We start from the raw sequence: 24130 nt of genomic DNA on the forward strand, positions 1-24130 counted from the left end.
CCATTAGAATTTCCATAGCTTGATTCACAGCATATGGACTGATCCATTTAGAGGAATATGTTCCAATAAATGATGGATGATAAAATCTCCTTTTTAAACCTAAATTTTCACAGTCGTGATTTTTTGAGAATTCTTGAAAAATAAGTTGCTTTGTAGAAAAACAAACAAACAAACAACAAGGAGTGAATATCCACAAGGTAAGAATGGTTTCTTGATACAACATGGTAGATGAACATATTAATTTACAGTAGTAATGACAACATGAACAAGATCTGTGCAGTTTCAATATAGGCAGAATACCAGCATTGAGAGGGTAGGTAGGCATGAAGTCTCAGCCTTAGATAAGAGCTATTGGCAATTTGTAGCTTCTAGGAGAGGGAGAGTCAGTTTTAAGGATGCTGTCCCTCATACATTGACCATGCTCCATTGGAAGGCAACATATCCAAGAGTGTATGAGCAGCTCAATTGGACTCATTGGTTTTGCAAAAGTTGGAGACACATTGGGTGGGTAGGGAAATATGTGAACAAATTAATTTTGAAATACTCAAATATTTAATTTAAAAATAATATGCCTATACACATGGTGGTAGGCCTAGGCCCTATCCTAAAGGATATGAGAGACTCATAAGACTCCCTATGGAAGGCCTCACACTCCCTGGGGAACAGAAAGGGTATGTGAAACAAGAATCAACAATCAATGGTCATTAATATCTCTTAATGTCAATGGTGTTAACTTGCCTATAAAAAAGATACAAGCTAACAGAATGGATACCAAGACAGAATCCATCCTGTTGCACACAAGAAACACTACTCAACATCAAAGATAGACATTTCCTCAGAGTAAAGGGTTTGGGAAAAGATTTTCCAATCGAATGGACCCAAGAAACAAGCTGGTATAGCAAGCCTAACATCTAACAAATTAGACTTCAAACTAAAATCAATCAAAAGAGATGAAGAAGGGCATTTCATACTCATCACAGGAAAAGTCTATCAAGATGAAGTCTCAATTTGAACATCTATGCCCAAATACAAAGGCACCCACATTCATAAAAGAAACATTACTAAAACTCAAATCACACATAAAACCTCACACACTTATTGTAGGAGACTTCAACACCCACTCTCACTACTAGACATGACCACCAGACAGAAACTTAACAAAGAAATAAAGGAACTAACGGAAATTATGACCTAATTGGAATTAACAGATATTTAATGTAAAAATAAAACAAAATGAAAAATAATAATTTAAATAACACTTTGTAATCTGTTTTCCTCAGACTCATCAGCACATTGGAAACATAAGGAGAGAAATACCACATTTCATAAAAATAGGATTTAGGTACATTTTAAAATGTGAGTTAAGAGAAGTGACTCTTCAAGATACAGGAAAATATGAAAGAATTTAGGGAGGTCATGGAGGCATAAATTCCACTCTACGGTAATTACCCTTTTAAAAGGTGAATTCTTGGAAAATATAAAATTTATGGGGCTTTTTAAATGTATAGCCATAGAGAATCAGGTAGTTGAGAAAGATAGCTCTCCACACTGAGACTCACAATAAAACAGAAGACATGAGAGGAGACATATTACCATGGTCCCACAACATTTAATAGCCAAGTTATTTTGGCTGTTTGTTTTATTTTGTTTTTTCTTGTTTTGTGTTTATTGAGACAGGATTTCTCTGTATAGCCCTGGATGTCCTGGATCTCTTTGTAGATCAAACTGGCATTGAACTCAGAGACCTGCCCTCCTTTGTCTCCCAAATGCTGGGATTAAAGGCTTCCAGTTTGGCGTTTTTATGGAATTCCTGAGTGTGTGAAAAATTGGATCTCTATATATATATATCTGCTTCTTCTGCCTTTTCTTAGGCTCTTCTTACATTTGTTTGTATTCTCCTGTTCCAATGTACTAGTGTTTGTTTTAACTTGTATTTTATTATTAAAAAATGGAAAATCAAGAATAAAGAATTTGCTCGTCTATTTGATATTAATGATATACATTTAGATAGTATATCATCACGATGCCACTTTTGAGCACTTACTATGTGTTAGGCAATATGGAGGTAACAACACATATTGGGGAAGAATTACATGTGTTTTCTCCTCAAGAAATTTAGATACTAGAAAAGATTGATGTTCAATGATTAAACTAGCATGATGGCACAAGTTTGTAAACACAGCATTCAAGAGAAGGAGGAATTGATATAACAAAGTCAAGACATGTTAAGTCAAGACTATCCTAGAATGAATGGGGCTTTGCTTCAAAATGTCACTTATAGATACAGACAGATAGATACCTGGATAGATTGATGTGTGGATGTATGGACGGAGGATGGATTTATAGATAGATGACTGATTAAATAGATATATATGACAGATGATAGATGACAGATAGAGATAGATAGATAGATAGATAGATAGATAGATAGATAGATAGATAGATAGATGATAGGTGATTGGCACTTTCATACCAGAGATTAAATTCACTAAACACCATGTTTTTGCCATTTTCAGTGCTTATATATACTCCTAACTTTAAAACATGTGTCTTAAGTTTAATAAACTATGTTATCTAGCTTGTACAAGATCATATAAATGGAAGAACAGGAAGTTAAGCAAGACATATGTCTTTCTAGTCTGTGAATTTATTGCTGTTCAATTTTGCCTTCAGTAAATACAAATTTTGATAAGTACATTAGAGTGAAAGAACAAGGTACTCTAATGTATTTCAGTACAGAAATAACTTAGTAAACTATTAAAACTGAGTCACTAGGGAGGACCTGTTGGAAAATATGACATTTAAACCGAGAACTACATGAAAAGTAGAAATTAGCTGGTGAGAAATAAAAGAATAGTGGAGAATAAGAGGTCTCAGGGAGAGGGTGATTGAAGAGTGAATTCCATTACAGCAGCCTCACAAAGGGGCATATGTTCAGTAAGTAGCCTGAATGTGTACCCTACCAATTGAATGTGTTATTAAATTAACATTTGACCTTTAATATCATCTGCAAGTACTCTGAATGGTCCAAGACTTTCCTAAGCTTTATTTCAATCCTCTATGACATTCAGAGTAGCTTAGAGTTCTTTTGCTTCTGGTGCCTTTAGATCATAATATGAAATGAGTCAATATTGAACACACTTATCTTTTATAATGCATGATCTAAGTAAATCTTAACCAGACTAATCTTTGATTAAGTAATTATTACCAGTGATCCAGGTAATCAAACTAGTTCACATATATCAACATGGTTAATACTATTCAAATACCAGAAAGAGTTCTGTTCAAAGAACAGAAAGAAGAGTGATGGTTATTTAAAAAATACAGTAAAGGAATACTGGGACCAGTTATGGTGGCATAGATCAACAATACCAGGATTTGAGAGATGGTAATGTGAGCATCAGGAATCAAAGGTCATGCTGAGCCATGCAGTTAATGAACAACAAGCCTGGGTTACATGAGACACTGTCTAAAGAACAAATAAACATTAATAAAGACAAAAACCATCAAATGAATTGAGAAAAACAAATAGCAAAGCCCATTATGAAATATGAAATACATCTCTAAAGTGGGAAATTACCAATACAGAAACAGGTAGAAATATAAGGGTATTTAATAGGGAAAAGACTTACTTACAGAGTGACCTAGCCAGCTGGTGCAGCAGCAGTCTGTACAGCAAGCCAAAAAGAGAAACTGAAAGTGCCCAGCCACCTGACTGCCTTCACTCTATGTCACCCTGACTATGCCCTCACAGACATCGTCAGACACAACTGTAGCCAGCCCCTACGTAGGCGTGGCTACAGCTTCCCCTATACATCTCAATCAACATTAAAAACAATAAGTAAAATGAAAGCAAGAGGTTTTAATTCCTGTGACTGAAACCAAACCAAGATCAAGCAAACAAGCAAAGAAACCTCAAACCTGGGCAGTAGTGGCATATGCCTTTGATCCTAGCACCAGGAGGCAGAGGCCACCCGATCTCTTTGAGTTCGAGACCAACCTGGTCTACAGGAGCTAGTTCCTGGACAGCCTCCAAAGCCACAGAGAAACCCTATATCAAAAAACCAAAAAAGAAAGAAAATAAATAAATATAATAAAAAATAGAGAAAAATAAAATGAATAGAAACAGTATTTTTAAAGTAACTTAACAGTGAAGGCTATACCAGACTGACCTTGAGATAAGTTCACTTTGTGTAACTTATGACTGAAGAGAAGAAAAACATTCTAAAGCACAAAATCGCAAAAGCAACAACCTAAATATAATAAAAATTAATTAAAGAGAGACATTCTGGAAAAGAGTTTATACCCAATGGACTCAAGAGGGCTGGGAACATTGCAAAGAACCTTATTGTCTAGTTTTGAGAACTCAAAAAAAAAAGATATCTGAAAGTCATGAATGATGAGAAAAATAAACTCTTTAAATTAAAAATAAAAGTCTATTGCAGAGATCCACAGGTGAATACTGGGACAAGTTCCCAGAGTCCAGTTGCAGAGATAGAGGAACGATAATATGAACAAAGAGGCCAGACCATAATTGAAAACCCACAGAGACATCTTACCTGAGCTAGTGGGAGCTCACTGACTCTGGACTGACAGCAGGGTAACCAGCATAGGATCAAATTAGTCCTTCTGAATGTGGGTGACAGATGTGTGGCATTGAGACTATGATGTATCCCTAGTGCTGGAAATGGTATTGTGGAGCTCATTCTCTTTGGAGGGATTACTTGCTCAGCCTAGATATGGGGGGGTAGGGCCTTGGTCCTCCTTCAAAGTGATATGCCGTGTTTTGTTGACTCCCCATAGGAATCCTTATCCTTTCTGAGGAGTGGATGGTGGGGTAGGGTGGGGGAGTGGGAGGAGGGGAGGGAGTGGGAACTGGTATTGGTATGTAAAATAAAAAAGTATGTTTTAAAAAAATAAATGAGTAAATCCATGAGGGTTTTCAGTTTCACCTACTTATATTTGTGTGCATAAGAACACATAAACAGAATGATCTCTAAGTATCTCAAAATGCAAATCTCAACATAACTGACATTTTATTGCAACACCAGGATTATATGTAGGCAGAAAGAAATATGTAGGAAAGAATAAACATAAATTACAAGTTGTGCCCCATCAGTTTTCAGTTTTCTGGAGAAAACAGCACAGCAAAAGGCTTAGAGGAAACATGAAAAAGTTATTATTTTGCTTTGGGGGCTTCATTGCTTCATTTAGTAATTTTAATATTTTGAGGAATTTTATACATCTATATCACTCCTCTTCTTTCTCCTTATTCCAATTGATCCCTACAACTTCCTAAATTCATTCTCTTCCTTAATTATGTATATACATATATAATTATATTATATATTATGCATATATATATATATATATAACCTGGGATTGGCATGTAAAATAATTTTCTTTCTAATTAAAATAAAAAATTCTTCCCTGAATGCAGCTGATTCTTCCTCTATTAGCAGCCATTGACCTCTTATAGCTGTTCCTCTACAGGTAGGATCATGTGGAATTTGCATTCTCTACACATACATGTCAATGAGTGTTTTCATTATATTTTTCTTGTCATAAACTTGTGTGTTCACGGGTGCATCCTGTCTGTGATATCTAAATATAGTTCTATCAAAACATGTCCTGAGATTTTGACTCTTACATTTTCTTTTCTATTCACTCATCAATAAATTTCCCTAAGCTGTAGGTTTAGGGATTGTACTGCAGATGTATTAGTTGGGGTTGAGCACCCCATAGGTACTTATTCTCTGCATTTTGACCAGTTTTATGTTTCTGTTATAATCCCTGTTTGTTGTGAGATAAACTTCTTTGATGAAAAGTAAAAAACTTTACGTGTCTGGGTATAAAGACAGGTATTTGGTAACCAGAAGCTATACTGATTTTCGGAAACTCAGAATAGTTTGTTGTCTCAGGTTATGGCCTTTCCGGCCTTGGGCAGTCAGCTAAGTTTACAATAGCAGTCAATTATTTCCTCCTGTAGGGCAGACCTGAACTCCAATAAAACAGCCTCGGCTAAACCACAACAATAAGAGTCACTCTTCCATCATTGTTGACATCTTCCGTTCTACTCATTAGTGTGGTTCACAACCTAGAGACAGATAGGACTAGTAATTTCCTCTTTGCCTTTGCAGCTTGCATAGCACCTTCGGATACTGTCAGAGCTAGTCCTTAGGGAGGAGCTTCCAGATTAATTCCAATTCAATTGCTCCAAGTCCTGTGTCTGAAGTGAATCCTTCGTTCAATGGTAGGGACTTAAAGTCACATTCTGGGGGGCAACCATGGGTGATGGTAATAGTTTATTACTGTTGGTACTTTTCTGGGAGAGGGAATCTCTTGAACTCCCATAATCAGCAACTATACAGGAAATTACTTATGCATGGTATCAGGGTTTTGTCCATGGATCTTTGGGGAAGCATTACAATCCCAAGTAGTATAAACTTTTTAACACATAAATACATCCCTACACACACACACACACACACACACACACACACACACACACACACACACACACACTCTCACACACACTAAAAGTAATATGGTTCTTTATGTCTTTTCAAACATCGTTAGTGCTATTTATTGCTCATCCCTCTCTATCCCTCTTGATTGTCCTCTCTTCCTTCCCCTATAAGTTCATAGGATCAGGTAATAATAAAATAGTATTTAAGATCTAGTATTGCAAATAAAAATGCTGACCAACCAATAACTTTGAACATGTAGGTATATATAATAAATAGAGAGTCAGGGAGGGTCCTAAAGATACATGTCATATTTCTCTGTCTCTTGAACCCATTTGAGAAAATTCATCTGAAATAGTTCACCTGAAGTTAAAACTTCTTACCCAGCACAGAAGTACAAGAGATTTTAGCCAAAACATAAATACTCTCTACCCAGACATTGGAAATGATACTGATATAAAATAAAATACACAATCCATAACACCCACCCTGAGGCTAAGGACACATATATTTATAAAGTTTAGGATATAACTACAAATTCACTAACATGACACAAAACAAGAACACATTGATTGAAATTTTAAAACAAAAATAGTATGATCAATAGATGTAACAGATGTTGAAAATTATTAAAAAGTTGAAACAAGTAATGTTTCTCAATAAGGTGAAAATATGTTCTCATCTACAAGAAGATAAATTATAAGTATTAATGAAAATGAAATTATATGAAGGGATTAAATAATAATTTAAAAAATATACACACAAAGAATAGCTGAATTTTGTATATGATATGACAAATGTTAAAATAGTCATGGTGAAGCATATAATATAATAATTAAACCAAAGAGAAGGGAAATGATTTTGGCATTAGATATAGAGAAGTGACACACTGTGTTGTACAAAATAAGGACACAACAAATATTTATATTCAGAAACCAATACAAAGGAACATGAACTTTTTGGATGATTAAAATAAGCAATAATAAGTTCTACATCAAGTAAAAAATAATAGATTTCAAGAATAGATGCATAATACAATATTTCAAAACAAGGTATTAATATTTGCAGGGTAGACCTCGGCTTTGAGAAATTTAAATAAATTCTTCAGGCTAAAGCTAAATAAGAGAAATGGAAACTGGGTTTATTGCAGTATTTGTTTCGATGGGAATTTCCTTTAATTTCCTGTAAAAATGTGTTGTCATTTAAAGTTTCAACAGTGTTTTGTGGATATGGGATGTATTTAAATGCATTAAGTACAACAATCATAGTACAATAAATGAATAAATGGTATGATAAATAGACATATTTATATAAAATATTTGCTTCTAATTGGACTAGAGAAGCTAAAGAAGTATGTCTTAAGCATTTGGGCTCAAAGTGTGAAATATAGCAAATGAAATTAACAGGAAAATTTAAACAGAATTCTAGTAAGTATTAAAGCAATATAAACTATAAGGTAGAGTAATACAAAGCACAGATGTAGATAGGTTTCTCAAGTAAAAAAGAAAAATGAGTTTTAAAAGAAAACAACACCATTGTTTCATCAATACTATTTACTAAAAAAAAAAAGATTGTTCTTTTGTTGTACCTGTTTTTAACACCATTTAAATAAATCAGTAACTGTAGAATCATCTCTATTTTGCTAGTCAGTGTACCCTGCCTGGTCTATACCAATAGCTTGTTTTTTGATTACTATAGTATATAGTGTGTTCTGAATTTGTAAATACAGAGTCCCTTCATTCCTTTTGCACAATAGAAAGCATTCCATGGGCTTTACACACCTGGTCAGACTATTCATGGCTGCTGCTTATTGATCATACAAGTGTTTTTATCAAAACATAGCTAATGTATTAAGATCTCATCAGATTGTCTAATGGAAGTTCCTAACAATTTTCCTCCCACTATTGACAAACTTTCAGTAATTATTCTAAGAAACTTTACAAATCAGCAATTGAATAAATATAAATCAAACACTTTAAAGATCAGGTAAAAACTTTCATGAAACATAGGAGAACCTTGGTGAAGTGTGTAATATTCCTTCACCATCCGAGACATAATATAACTGTAATAACATTCTTGTAACCATTGCTCTGTGGTTACTTCTGCATAAGGTGCTTCATTGTAAGTGATATATGAATGGAATATATCCCAAACTTTTCTTTCCAGATATTACAAAGTAGGAAATTCAGCACATATTCCCACAAAGGTGAAACTGTAATAATTATTAAAAGGGCTACTTGAAGAAAGATCAAACGCTTTAATTAAAATGGCATCCTTAGAAGCAATCATGGAATGGCATGGGCAAATTAGAATCATTTAAAGCAAAGAAGTTTTGATGCTTTGTCTTATTTTCTTTTTTAAGTAGACTTAAATGATTAGACTATCATCTTTTGCTTCTCATGAGAATTAAGTTTTTTTGTCTTAAACTTCTAATATAGTAACCAAATAGTGTAGTTTACCCTTTCATTTAGTTTATCTTAAAAAAAGAAGGTATCATAATGCCTGCTGAACTCACTGTGATGCCTATTCTTGGTTGTTAAGTGTATTACATCTTGAATTAAACATAAATCAGAAACTGAGGCTGTACCAGTGAGGGATTTGTTTTGGCTTTGCTTGAAGTGGGAATCCACTTCTAGTCTGGACTCTTAATCTGCATACTGAGTCAGGAAGACCTACTTTTAATCTGGAGTATACCATCTGCTGGTATTCTATAAACGGACATAGAAGGAAACTTTTGCTTTTTGCCTGATTGCTCTCACCTTGCCTGTTCATCTCTTCCTTCACTGGCATTGGAGCCCACTTCTCTTGGAATCCAACACATAATAAAGAACAGCTGAGATATGAAGCCTTCTAGACTGAGCAGCTACTGGGTTCTTCGTTTTTCTGTTCACAGCCAGCCATTGTTGGATTAACTCATCTTCAGCCTGTAAATCATTCCAATAAATCCCATGCATACACAGGGGAGAGAGAGAGACAGAGAGAGAGATAGAGACACAAAGAGAGAGGGGGGAATTCATTTTGTAAATTTTAGTACTCTACTGTAGAGACATAAATCAAGAATTCAGTCCGCTCTTGTACACCAAGTAGGTATGCAAGATACTCTTGGTCAGTGGCAGCTTCATCATTATCACCCTTCAAAATGCTTCTCACTAACCAGGATGGGATCCCCAGACTGTTGATGGCCCTGTGTTTCCACCAGCCAGAGGCTCTGAGGCCACACAGAAAGTTTACATGATTCATTTCAGTATGAGCCTTTGCAATTCAACAAGAAAATCTTGCTATGGACCTTCCTTTTCAAGCCTGTAAGAGATCTCACTGTTTTCAAGGAAATGATAAATGCTGCAATAAAAAGCTCCAGTGAAAGTGTTTTACATAACAATAGAACTCCTAATCACAAACTGGAATCTGGAAAACAAAGGGTGAAGAAGCTTCACTAGCTACACAGTCTAAGGCATTAGTTCTCAACCTCTTGATCTCATGACCCTTTGGGCGGTTCACATATAGGATATCTTGCATATCATATATTTACATTACAATTCACAACCCTAGCAAAATTATAGTTATGAGTTAGCAATGAAATAATTTTGTGATTGGGATCACCACAGAAGGGATTGTATTAAAAGGTTACAGTTTTAGGAAGGTTGAGAAACACTGCTAAAGTATCCTGACTAGTACACTCAGCAATGCAACCTGAAAATGGGAAAATAAGAAAGCACTCTCTTGCTATTCTGAATACTAAAGACATAGGATACATAGATGTGAGTAGATATGGAGATGATACAGCTGCATAAGATAGCATGTAAATTACAATGGATGTAGTTGGGAACACTACATTTTAACAAACAATACAATAAATTTGTTGATCTGCTTATCATGTAGTGTATGTGTATGTTCATGATAGACTATTACACAAAAGATAAAGTTCCTTTCATTATGAACTCAGTTCTACTAAGTCTATAGTTATATAAAATATGGTGTCAGGCCAATAAAACTGTAATTCTGAAAAACAAATCAAAATATTTTTAATCATAAAATTAGGATAGGTTTCCTGCGGTGATGTACATCCTGAATGCTTTATGTAGAGGTGAATAACTTTATAGGCAGAAGGAGGGAGTCTCAGATTTTCTCATAGAACTAGGTGGTAGTATTTTCTTAAATGCAGCAAAAATATTGAATGCCTATAAGAAAACAGATAAGTGATAGCCCTAGAAAAATATGGATAAATCATAGTTTATCATGGGATATAACAGAAGATTTTGGTCCAAGGCACTGCTTATCTGACATGTACTGTTTACTACTTTTTTTTGAGATCACAATATAATTATGTCATTTCTTTTTTCTTTCCTCCCTCCAAATTCTACCTCCTTGCATTCTTTCAAATTCATTTCCTCTTCTTTTATCAATTGTTGTTACATGCATAAATGTATATGCACATACAGATACATGCCTAAATATAACCTTCTCAGTGTGTATGATGCTTGTATGTGGGTTTTTGATAGATTGCTGAACCTTGTGTTACACAATTCACAAATTGTTTAGATACTGAATAACTGAAATAGTACTGGAAGAGATGCTGGTTTTGATTCCAATGGGAACAGGGTAAGTAGCTTGAGCATGCATTTTGGATGTTCTATGTTTGCTCACTTTGCCCATGAATTTGTTCTTGGGATTCAATCAGATGCGGGATTCTGTTTTTGAGTGGATGGGTAAATGCTGACATCATTAACTGAGAAGAATGATTCTGTGGAGAGGTAAAAATACAGAGTTAAAATCTAGCCATATCAAGCTTAAAATGTGGTTGTTTTCCAAGTGAATTTGCCACATCAAATAACAGATTTCTCAATTTTAGATTCAAGACAGAGGCCAATGATGGTTACATACGTTGGAATTCATTAATGCTGAGATAGTATTTTGTTCCATAAGCCACAAGATGCCAACAGTGTAATAAATAAAGATAAATCTAAAAGGACAGAAGGAGCTCACAAGCCTAGTACTGAGGCTCTAGAAACATTTATCATTTTGAAAGATACAGAAAGAAGAGAATATGACTTCTTTTTTGTTGTTTAAAACTTCATTAATATGAGGCCTCAAGCAGGAAAAGAAAGAAATTGTGATAGTGAATTTAAAAATATAGTGAAATCTATATTTTTAGAGACAGAGTAGTAAGTTCTAATGAAGTCAAATGAATATTCAACAAATGTTTATAAATCAATAGTCAAATTTAGATACAAAGATGTACTTGATAATCTGAATAAAATTATTTTCAAAAAGGTTCCAGGGGAAACAATTATTCTGAGTGACCCAGAGAGAGAAAGACAAATATCATAGGTTTTCTTTCATTTGTGTCATTGCTTAAACATATATACAAATATATCATTCCATAAATATGTATGAACAGGGTCACACTAATTTTAAATTGTCACACCATATAAAATTAATGCTCATTTTTGTAGTTTTATTTATTTTACTTTTAAAGATATATTTTATTTTTAATTATTGTAACTCTGTGTTGGTATGTGCACATAAGTACAGGTGTTCCCAGAAACCAAAGGCGTTGGATCCCAGAGTTATCAGTACATGTGGTTGTGAAATGGCCAGTGTAGGTACTGAACTCAGGCCTCCATAGGAAGCTATGCCTATAACCATTGATCTGTCTCTAAAGTCCCGGTTCATGACTCGAAATCACTCCTATATGAGATATGTCACATTTTTATCATAATTAAATTAGAATGCATACAATAAGATCAATTGTTACACTTTGTGGTGATATATTTTTATGATTTATTAAAGCTTGCCTAAAGATTCAGAAAGCAAAGTCAATCACAACCCATAGAAATTAGGCACACACCTTTAATTGCAGCAGTCAGAAGCTAGGAGGTGGTGGTACACACCTTTAATCCTAGGACTCAGGATTAAGAGATAGATAGATCTCTATGAGTTCAAGGCCACTCAGATCTAACCAAGATTGACCAAGTCCTAATGAAAAACAGCTCACACATCGCTGATTTCAGCACCTGGGTCACACACCTTTATTCCCACCATCAGGGAGGTTTATAAGACATGAGCAAGGTCTCAGTATCAGTACTCATTCTCCTGCCACATTGAGGATAGGAGACATTGATTCTCCAGCCCTGCTAGAGATAAGAATTCCCTGGTAGCTTGGCTGCTTTGCTTGCCTAATCTTCAGCTTGAACCCCAATATATGTCTTTAGGTCTTTTATTTTTCATATTACAATTCTCAACAAACCAACAGACAATTTCTAAAACCTCACATAACCCATAAAATGTACATATAATCAATAATGGTTTGGATGATGATCACTTCAGTCATTTCTGGGGAATATTATATGCATCTTTCTTCTAAAAAAAAAATAAAAGAAAAAATTCAGGCCATCTGCTGCAAGTACACTTCAATTATATCTGTCTCTAAACAGTGCTAATAATAACTGAGGTCAATACTTTTAGCAAATACATATTTCACAGAACAATAAGGTTTATCAACACCAAGTAGAACATGTGAAAAATTTAGAGCCTATTAATATTGTAAATATAAATCAATTCTGGGATTGATTGTAGCAACTTGTTGCCATGTTATGTCTACATGTAATTATTTAATTATTACTAAGTGTTTAGCTAAATCACTGTCAAATTAGATAATGGTAATTTCCACTGGAATACGAAGGATACAATATACCTCTAATATCATGGTATTAACTGGGAAAATCTAATGAGAAAAAAACACAAATCAATACACAGGAAAATAAAAATTACTAGGTGTGTTTAACAATATGAGGCAAAACATCAAAGTTTAAAAGATTGATAAGTGGACAATTGAAATATCACAATCCTCATACCATTTATTATTCTGGGCACATAAATAGATCATAGTATGGGTTAAATAATGACTAAAATTTGTCTTATCATTGATATCATTGGTTTCACAGAATTATATTCCTTATTACTTCCTAGTTTCAGGGTTTATGATTCAGAGTGGCATATTGATTCATTAAATCACTGCTTAAGTCCTTGATCTGTAGGATTAACCATATTTTCATGCATTAAACCTGTCAAATTAGCCTAGTCAGAATAATAAACCCAGAGCTATTATTTTCTGTTAGAGGAGAAATGCAGAGATTAATGCCATACTTAAAATCTAAAGAGACTATAATTTGCTGTATAACCATGTAACCTTATAGTTGTTCACTGTAGAAGTTAAATGTGTGTTTTAAAATTACTCTAACTCCCAAAACAACTAGATGGTAGAATTGTGATTGGGTCACATGTTGTTTTGTTGTTAGATACAATTAAACATTCCTCCATCTACTTTCTGGTTACTCTCTGTGTCTCAGTCCATACTATATAGTCCCTAAAGAGATCATAAATATCTAGTTGCCTTGTAGAAGTACACTCTGGTCCATTATATTGTTGACATCATTATGACCTAGAAATGTCATGAGGCACTTCATATGGAGGCAACTATGCTAATAATCTGCATGCCAGGAAGTAGGAAAGAAACTTTACAAAATAGAGTATTTCTGCTTTCATATTAATAACCTCTTCAAAACTAAAATATATAATTATGTCTTCTACAAACAGAAAAATATGATACTTGACAATATTGATAATACTCAGTAGTTTATACATTCCTTTGATGAACACATTTGCTAACACAGAAATTTGCCATGCCTTCTAATGTTTTGAGCAATAAAAGTCTCTGCAATAGATCCACTCTCATTTAAGCTTCAGTTACTTTGAGAGGCACCTGGAAGCTGGGACTTGAAATTTGAATTTGGAGGGAAACAATTCAATCCATAATACGAGTTTGAAGAATAAGAAAGCTGAAGAATTCTATACCTATAACCAAAGTCATACTCTAAGATAGAAACAGAACTGAAACCCTGAGTAGGCATAAATAGATTCTACCTGTTATGTTTAAACATATGACTATATATTAAATGACCTTAGAAAGATATAATGGAACATGAAGTATCCTGCCAACTTGGTTTCTTGTATATTTTTGCTTCTGACATTTTATATCACTATTTTAGTTTATTGGTGGCCACACAGAAAGTCTTTCACATGAAGCAAAACTTAATTTTCTTTCATGAATACTGACTGAGTCTCCTCTTTAACTGAATAATGAACAACAAATGGTTTTCAGTTTCTAAATCAACCAAAATGTGCCAATTATGTTGGCCTCTTTGTTATTATGTTTTCTAAACAAATAAACATTTTTGTGAAGATTATTTAATGCATATTTCAATAACAATTGATCCAGTGAATTCAAAGAACTAAATTATACACTGTTCACAAATGGCAGAGATATATGTATTTATGTTTGTTAATCCATCTTTCCTGACTGCAATGCTTTTAGATTCTAAATGATATAAAGCTAAGAAATAATCAAATATAATATGTAAAACGTATATTATATGTCAGTTTCAAAGATAATACACATGAAATATAAGCAACATAAGCTTATTAGGTTTAATTCTACTTATTTTTGACATGAAACTGATCAACATGTTTTCTTCTTCATGTGATGTCTGAAGGCGATACAAAAGTAGTGTAAATGAAACCATTGCTTATTGTTTTACTCTAGATGAACTACATACAACTCAAAGAGATTTATTGTTCGGAGTGCCTAAGAAGGACAATGAGACAAGGAACAAGAGTAAACAGAGCAAATTTCAGATGAGATTGCTACAAAGGTAGAATTCAGTAGAATGGAAATTTTATAGAATCATCATAAGACTGTCAAGCACAAAAGACTAAAGCAAGTTGAAGGTCAGAGAAAGAGAGTTACTGATAGGTATAGCAAAGAGAGTTCTCTTGGTAATGAATAAATACTGAACTGAGTCAGACAGATGTTGGCATATATAAAGAGAAACAAAAGATTTATAATTTATATAAAAAAATTGAAGGAAAAAATGGAAAACACCAAAAAAGTTATTAGAGAAATTAAATGTTTGAATACTTCAGGATCTTCAGTGGGATATAAATTTGTTCTGTGTGGGAAAAAAAGAAAAGGGGTATTCAATACATGAGAAAGAAAATACATTACAGAGAAAATAGAGGGGATTATATTTTGAATATAAGACATGAGATAAGGTTTTCATCACAGCAGGTATGTTTGATTGACATTCATCCCTCCCCCCGCCAAAAAAAATGAGAGCAGTTCATCAGTGAAGAGTTTAGCTCCAGCTTTCTGCTTCTTGTGTGGTGGCATGAAATAGGCAAGTAATTGGGTATATCTTGAGATGGGATTTTGCAGATGACTGTGGCAGAGGGAAAAATAATAGGATCAGAGTGTTTGCAACTGAACAATTATACATTTGAACTATGGCATCTTTGCTAGAAAATAGAGAAATAATGATATAACAATTCTAACTTTTTGCCAAGAGTATACATGCTGCTTTATAATAAGTTAAAAGCATTGTTTTAATATCTGTATGCAAAGTATATGATGGCCAAATAAACAGAAAATAGCATTTAATAAAATTCATTTTGTATATAACTCATTTACATAGCAAGAAAAATAAAATTTGAATGAAGCTGTGCTTCAAATAGCATTTACATGCAAGTCCAAACTTTCTAATTCATTTTATGTTTTAGAATCAACCATTTGTTGTAGGAGATACCCTAGCCACACCTGCTAGGGGCTGGAGACAGGTGTGCCTGGCCATGCCCGCTAGGGCTTGGTCAGGGTGATGTGAGGAAGGTTTAGGAATGAGGGACACACACATGGAGGGCCCTTCTTCTTTGGTTTCTTCTATTTACCTCGCTCCCTGAGGCTGGCCAGGCTGTTCTGAGTAAGTAGGTTCCCCGAAATAAATATTCTTATATCTATACCTGACTCCCTATTGATACTTCACTTTAATTAGTGACTTGGGTTTTTCTTCAATGTTTGACTTTTGAGTTATAACATTGATAGTATCGATGGTACAGTAAACAGGCTACAAAGTTATTGTGAAACCCTCAACAGAAATAATAATCTCTTTCCAAAAAAATCAGTGAAATTAAGTAAAGGGTGTTTTAATTTCTTTGTTTTATTTACTTTTGAGAAATGTTGGAATTTCATATTGTCATGAACATGATTCAGAACTTGTACATAGCCTCAACCCAAATTCCTCAACATTTTAAATGACTAGAACAATTATTAAAATGAAGCCAGTAAACAGTACAATATTGCCAATGTCCCCTCCCAGTTCAGGACAATAACCTGTAATCTGTTGTATTTGGTTGTCATGCTTCCTAGGGGCAATCTTTGTGAAATGCCTGCATTATTCTTGTGATTAGATTTTGTGTGATGATTCTAACAACTGAAGGTGGATTTTGCTAAAGGCAATCATTATTATCTTTTAAATGATTCTTTTTAATTTTTCTGATTTACTTTCATAGTAAAAGTTTCATTGATATTAATAGAAACTTGGACTTTATTAATGTTGTCAAACTGAGGCACACCTCAATTTATACACTTACGTGACTTCTCATTCAAATTCATAGGGCATTCAGGTGATTAAAGAAAAAATTCAATGAATTAAAGTTCTATATTCTGAACACATATCTCTTTTCAAATAAGTAGAGTGATCTGTCATGGAGCTGTCAATACTATCAGTCTTCGATGTTGCTAAAGACTGCAAGGACCAATAGGTCACACATTTTGGGTTTTAGTAATCATTTGCAAACTAAAATGCACCCCTGCATTTTTAATGTATAGTAGCTGAAATACATTTAATTGATTTTAATTGCACTTTCCCACTTAATTATCTGAAGTAATTTTCATATATATATATATATATATATATATATATATAGAGAGAGAGAGAGAGAGAGGTAGATAAAGATAAACATGCATAATATATATATATATATATATATATATATATATGTGTGTGTGTGTGTGTGTGTGTGTGTGTGTGTGTATACAGAGAAATGGCATGAAATAGAAATAAAATATATTATCTCAGTAAAAGTTATATAGTTTATAAAAGTATCTAACTGTTGTACCAAAATGTACATTTTACACACACTGCCCAGACTGTGTCAATTCCTCAAGTTTAGGGCATAACCCGTAAGAGATTGTCTTCATTTCAGCTTTCAATGGCAAGTTTGAATAGATACAGGCTATCCACACCTCTAACCTACCTGAAACCCCATTAGATTGATAATACACAGCATGAGTGGCAGAACTTAGAGACCTGTTGGATATTTATGACTTGGTTGAGTTTACAGCACACAAACAGTGAGCTACACAGAATTAAGTCCAGCAATGCACTGGAGAAAGAGATCATTGCCATCCCTGAAGTCAGTTGGAATAAAGTAACCAAAGCTCATGTCTGACTGGGAGTTAGCATAACGGACTAGAATGTATGCTAAATCCAGAATGGACAGATGTACTGTAGACTTCCAATGCTTTGACTCATGATAAACATTTTAGAAAAGTGAAAGAGTCCCAAAATGTCACCTCAGGTGGTACACAGGTACAAAAATGGGACAAATCTTTAGACAGTTCTGCACAAAATGAGACGTGGACTGACATAAAACAAGCATCCTCATGTCCTCTGACTGCACATCTTATGCAAAGATTTCAAGTTTTACAGGCAAAATGTTTCTACCTCTATGGCAGTGCAGAGAAGTCCATGACCCTTTATTAACTTATGTGTAACTATTGTCTTCTATTCAAATAGTAGAGTACACATCTAGTTTCTAAATGTGGTAAGTGTAAAAATCAAAAGAAATGAGTATATCAGTAAAATAAAGGAATTTTGTGCTTATATTGCTATAAATGTGTTATATTTAATTTATTAAATATGCTATTTAATTTATTAAATACTTATGGCATGCCAGATGCAGCACACTGAGATTTTTCTTGTAGATGGCATCAATCCATACATGAAAATCAGAAGTTCGACATTAATGTGTGTCTATGCCTTGATAAGCAACATCACATTGTCCCAATATTAAAATAAAAAGAAAAAAATGTGCAACATGAGCCTTGGCATGTGAATACAGATTAAATGCATTTTCTATTATTTATTACCATTACCCACGGCTGGTTACGCATGGCTGAAAGAGAAGATTTTTTAAAAAGATGATGTTTACAGCTTTTAGGAAATATAATAGTGGAACTGTAAAATAGATCGGTGATATTACAAAATATTGATCATTCGTAATGGTGGGAAAACTATCACAATGTTAAGAATGATGTTGAGAATGAAAAAACTAGCATGTCTTGGGTGCAATAAAAAATAGATGATGTTCATTTTGATTATCTTAGTATTCTCTTGGTAAGAATGGCATCATAAAGTTCAAAAGTGAGCAGAAGACACCAGTGGAAAACATGAGAGAAGTAATGAAGTGTGCTTCTATCTGCTAATGTTACAGAAGTGAGATTTGATGAAAAATACCCAGAGGAACTGCCACTTGGCATTGAAGTTACATGGATGCTACATGTTCAAACTGGCAACAATATTTAGCTCTTAGTTTCATTAAATCCTTAAGTGTATAATTATTACTATCATGATTGCTAAAGTGATTGCTAGTCTTAATTTCCTCAAGTAGTAGCATGTGTTTTTATACTTTTTAAATTTACTTTATTTTTTGAGATTATATTATAATTACATCATTTTCCCATTTCTCTTTCATCCTGTCAAACCCTCCCACACACTCTTCCTTCATCTCTTTCAAATTCATGGCATCTATTTTCATTAATTACTGATACATGAACCTATTCTAAAAGGATTCATCTGCAAAACTGTTGCCTGAGGCACAGGGACCTGGAAGAGATGAAAGAAAGATTGCAAGAGATCAGGGTGTTTGCTGTGACATCATGTCTATTTGCAATATCAGAAAAAAATAACAGGGCATGTATATGACACAAACAAGTTTTTGTTCACATAATTTTACAAGATTAATTTTGAACTGAGTTTTAAAGGTAACTCAGCATAAAATCAAGAATGTTTATGAAAATATACTGGAAAAAATATTCAATTCTTACCAAGAGAAAGAGCCACTGGCGTGATTTCTCTGCTCCTTTCCTTGTCAGGAAATATCCCTGCACATCATGTTGCTTGCACAGTAAGAATGTTCATTCTAATATTCATTCTCTTTCTTCCTCTTTCGTTTGCTGGACTGTAGTGGAGACATATTGCCCTGTCTGTTATTGATTGTGATTTTATGCTAGTCTCTAAACATCAGGATTTGGGATGATTGCAACTCTGGGTGCTGATATCTGGTCTTGCCTTTGTTGGGTGTGTGTTTTCTTCATTGGTTTTGTTGCCCTCTCTGGTTTTAGGATTGTGTGGTTGTTGTGGTTTACCTGAGAGGAAAAGTTTCTCAGACCCTATAGAATCCAAAGCAGAATGTGTTTCTAGGTATTGACATCTGACTCTAAAAGGACTAGAGATGGCCTGGGTGCATGGGTTGGGAATGGTTGAGAAGTCCATAGGAGAGAGGAAATAGGTTCTGAATAGGCCCCTGGGAGCAGAGATCAAGAAAGAAGAGGAGGAAGAGGAGGAGGAGGAGGAGGAGGAGGAGGAGGAGGAGGAGGAGGAGGAGAAGAGGAGGTGGAGTATAACGGCTACAGCAGTTTGCTGTAAAGCTGGGGATAAGACTGGGTGAATGGAATTGAGGGATATGAGGGAGATGAATGACAGCTATATTCTTTAGGGTTTCCATTGCTGTGAAGAGACACCATGACCATGGAAACTCTTATAATGGAAATATTTAATTGGATGGCTTACAGTTTCAGAGATTAAGTTCATTATATTTATAGTGGGGCTGTCTTGATCAACGGCAACAGGAAGTGAACTGTATCACTGGGTCCAGCTTTAGCATGGGAGACCTACCTCAAAGTCCACACATACAATGACAAACTTCCTCTATATCTTCCAATAGTGTTACTCCCTTTGGGGACCATTTTCTTTCTTTTTTAAATTTTTTTATTTTATTTAAATAACATTTTTTTCATTTATTTTTACATACTGACTGCAGTTTCTTCTCCCTCCTCTACTCTTGGTCATCCCCTCGCCTTCCCATCCACCACTTCCCCTTGCATTTCTCCTCCATCTTCATTAAGAAAGGGTAAGGCCTCCCATAGGCTTGAACAAGGCATGGCATATCAAGTTGAGACAGTACCAAGCTCTTCCTGATGCATCGAGGCTAGAGGAGGTAATCTAGTATGGGGAACAGGTTCTCAAAGGCCAGTTAAGTGTTCCAGGGACAGGTAATGATCTCACTGCTAAGAGCATTACAAAGAGACCAAGCTACACAGCTGTCATACACATGCTACGTTGATGTGTATATCATACACGGGCCCACGTTGAGTCCATGGAGGCTCCCTAACTGTTAGTCCAGAGTCCATGAGCTCCCAGGTGGTTTTTTTTTGTTTTGTTTTGTTTAAGATAAAGGAAAAGCATGCTGGACAGGACACTAACATGAGAGATACATTAACTATAGGGTTTATTTCAGGTGGAGGAGGGAGAGAGATGAGAAGAGATGAAAAGGGTAAGAGCAGAACAGTAAGAGAGAGAGATGAAGAAGGTAAGAGGGAAAGTGAGTAAGAGAAGGGGAGACCACAGAACCCCACCCTTATCTTAATATACTCCCCTCGAATACCAGAATCTAAGAAAAAAAATGTTTTTTCTTAACCTTGTACTCTCCTCTGCTAACATTTTGCCAGGTCTAAGTTCCATACAGCCTGGGCTACAATGAAACAACCAGCTACCTCAGGACAGCAGGTGGCAGCACCCCAGCTTCCTCAGGTCCCACAAAGATAGTCAATGCCCCCAAGGTCAGCAGGAAGCAGTCTTGAGAACTGAATGCCCCTATTCCCTAACTTGGCACACCCAACTTCCCATCTTTTTAATAATAATAAGAATTGAGATTGTTGGAAGTCAACACTCCTGACAACAGGCAAGGCACACACAGTGTGGCTACATCATTGCTATGCCACTCGTTATAGGGCTGTGTGAGGACTCATTACACATGTTCAGGCTTCCCCTTTTGTAATAGAAGCTTTACAAACAGCTTACAGGAAGGACTGGGAGGTATAAATAGTTTGTTAAGTTGAAATAGACCTTTATAATTTTAAATGTTTATCATCATTTGAAGATTTATAACAATTCAGAAATATTTGAGGCTTAGCATATTTGAATTTAAGTTGTATAGAGTTAGCTTACATTCACACATATAAAGTTAAGTTTAAATCACATGTACAGAGACAAACAGATACATCAAACAGGATTGGATAAGAGTAAAAAGAGAGAACCAGAGTTTAATCTCTGATCCATACATTGTACCAAACAGGCAGGAGCTTTAAAGAGACAGAGTAGAAACTGCCAGCGACAGGAAAGTAGATCCACAATAGATAGAACAGGGGGCCCTGGAAAGGTACAGCATTCTATAAACAAGCCATGCACAACAGGGCCAGTGAGAGAAGAAATTAGAGGCAAAAATAAAAGGCAAAAAGTAAATGAATTGTATCTGTCAGCAGGATTTGTCTGCAGAAGCTGGCTAGACTGAGTGGTCATGCCTACAACTAGGTCACGTGGTCAAGATGGCTGCTTCCATAACATGTTCCCAAGTTAGGCCACATGGTCAAGATGGTAGACATGTCCCTCTCTACAGCAGAAGTGACTTTTTTCTCCAAGAGTGAGGCAGAAAGATGTGTGACCACTGTAGGTCTGAGAAACAGATGTACCAGTCCATAGACAGTGATAGGGGACAAAACCAATGGGATCTTTTGTGGGTCTCAGAAAGGATTGCAACAATCAGCACAAAACCCCAAAACTTCAAACATCATTCATGAGGAAAGAATGAAAAACCTTCAGAGTGTCTCGAGCAGATACTGAGCCAGGCCAGCTCGCTGTGAGCCGGTGGCATATGCATGGAGAAGAAACATGGTAGAAAGGCAGCAAAAAGGTAGAAGCTTAGAAAAATAGTAACTCCTTTCATTTACCTGTCCACTGGCAGTAACTGTAATAATCCCGTAAAATGTATTTCCCATGGGTGAGGATGAAGACGGTTCAGTATGATCTCAGAACTCATCACCCTGAGAACTCTGCCAAGGGCAGAGAGCCAAAAAGGGAATCAGCAGTTCGAAACCAAAAAAAGGACTCAGTGGTCCGAAAAATGATAAACCCGGAGGCTTAAAGCCAAACACATGGCTCAGCTCAATGAGTGCAGTGCTGGGCCTCATCTGTGGGAAATGAATTGAACAGGAGAAGAGAGTCTTACAGGGTCCCAGTGAACTGGTAGATGAGTGGGTTGTCGGTTCCAAAAGGGATCCCCATGTCTCTGGCAGCTGCCAGCAGGCGACAGGAGAGACCATGGGGAGAGCCTCCTGGGTTTGAGATACATTAACTAGTTTATTACAGGGCAGAAGAGCAATATAGGGAGAGATGAGAAGAGAAGACTAGGATAAGAGCAGAACAATAAGAGAGAGATATGAAGAAAGTAAGACAGCAAGAGATTAACAGAGTGAGCAAGAAGGTAAAAGAGCAATAGAGTAAGAAAAGGGGCTACAACATGGGGGTGCTCACTTAAAATGGGAAGCCTGCACACATCTAATGAGTCCTCACACAGCCCCATAATGAGTTACATAGCGATGGCGTGAATGATGTGGGCACACCACTGTGTGTGCCCCACCTGTTATGAAGAGGCAGGGTCAGCATGGCGTTGAGTTCCAATACTAGCTACTCAGGTCAGTTGTCTCTGTGTGTTCCCCTGCCATGAAACCCCCAGGCTCATACAATCCCTCCTCCCTTTCTTCAATTACCCAGCTTTGATGCTAGGGGAGGAGCTCCATTCCCACTCTGTACCTGGTTACCCTACTTGGACACCCCTTGCGGTAAGGGGGTCGGGGGAAGAAAGACACAGCACCAATGACTCAGGCACTGGGAGTCATTGAGTAGCAGGAAGTTAGACCTGCCTTTATACCCCCAAGTTCCTATTGGCTCAGGTGGGTGAGACTGCTGCATGCCATTTTCTGATTGGTGTTTCTGGGTCAGGTGTCTCTCCATGAATGTTTCTGGGAATTGAGGCAGGCTTGGTGTCTTGGCTCAGGGTGGAAGTGCCTACCCTGCCGCACGCGTTGTCTAGGGTACCAGGGACAAGTCGACTGTGGCTTGAGTAGGCTTTACTCAGTTACTCCTATACCACTCCCTTGTCCCCAGTTTATCCAGAAGATCTCTTTGAGCCTTCCTTGTTTCCTAGCCTCTCTCTCTGGGGCTATAGATTATAGGTTGGCTATCCTATAGTTTATTCCTAATATCTACTTATGAGTGAGTACATACCATGTTTGTCTTTCTGGATGTGGGTTACTTCACTCAGAATGATTTTTTTCTAGTTCCATCCATTGGCCCCTACACCAGAAGGATTTGGTGTAGGAGGCAGAAGTAGGAGAACTGTGAGTTTGTGGCCAGCCTGGGCTACACATTTTTAAAAGCCGGTTGTAGTGGACACTTTCTTTAAAACCACCACAATAGACTACTCTGTTCTCTGGCAGATGAGGATTATGGGTTTCCAGGGTGACCTGTGGAGGCTGGCATCTGAGACAAACAGATGTGTGGTAGAGGAATCCAGCAGGAGAAGATCTGACTTAATTACTTCTTTGTTCTTCAAGCAATTCATTTTACTTTCGTACAGTTTTAATTAAAATA

This window comes from Cricetulus griseus (assembly GCF_003668045.3).
Source record: "Cricetulus griseus strain 17A/GY chromosome 1 unlocalized genomic scaffold, alternate assembly CriGri-PICRH-1.0 chr1_0, whole genome shotgun sequence".
Classification (NCBI taxonomy): Eukaryota; Metazoa; Chordata; class Mammalia; order Rodentia; family Cricetidae; genus Cricetulus; species Cricetulus griseus.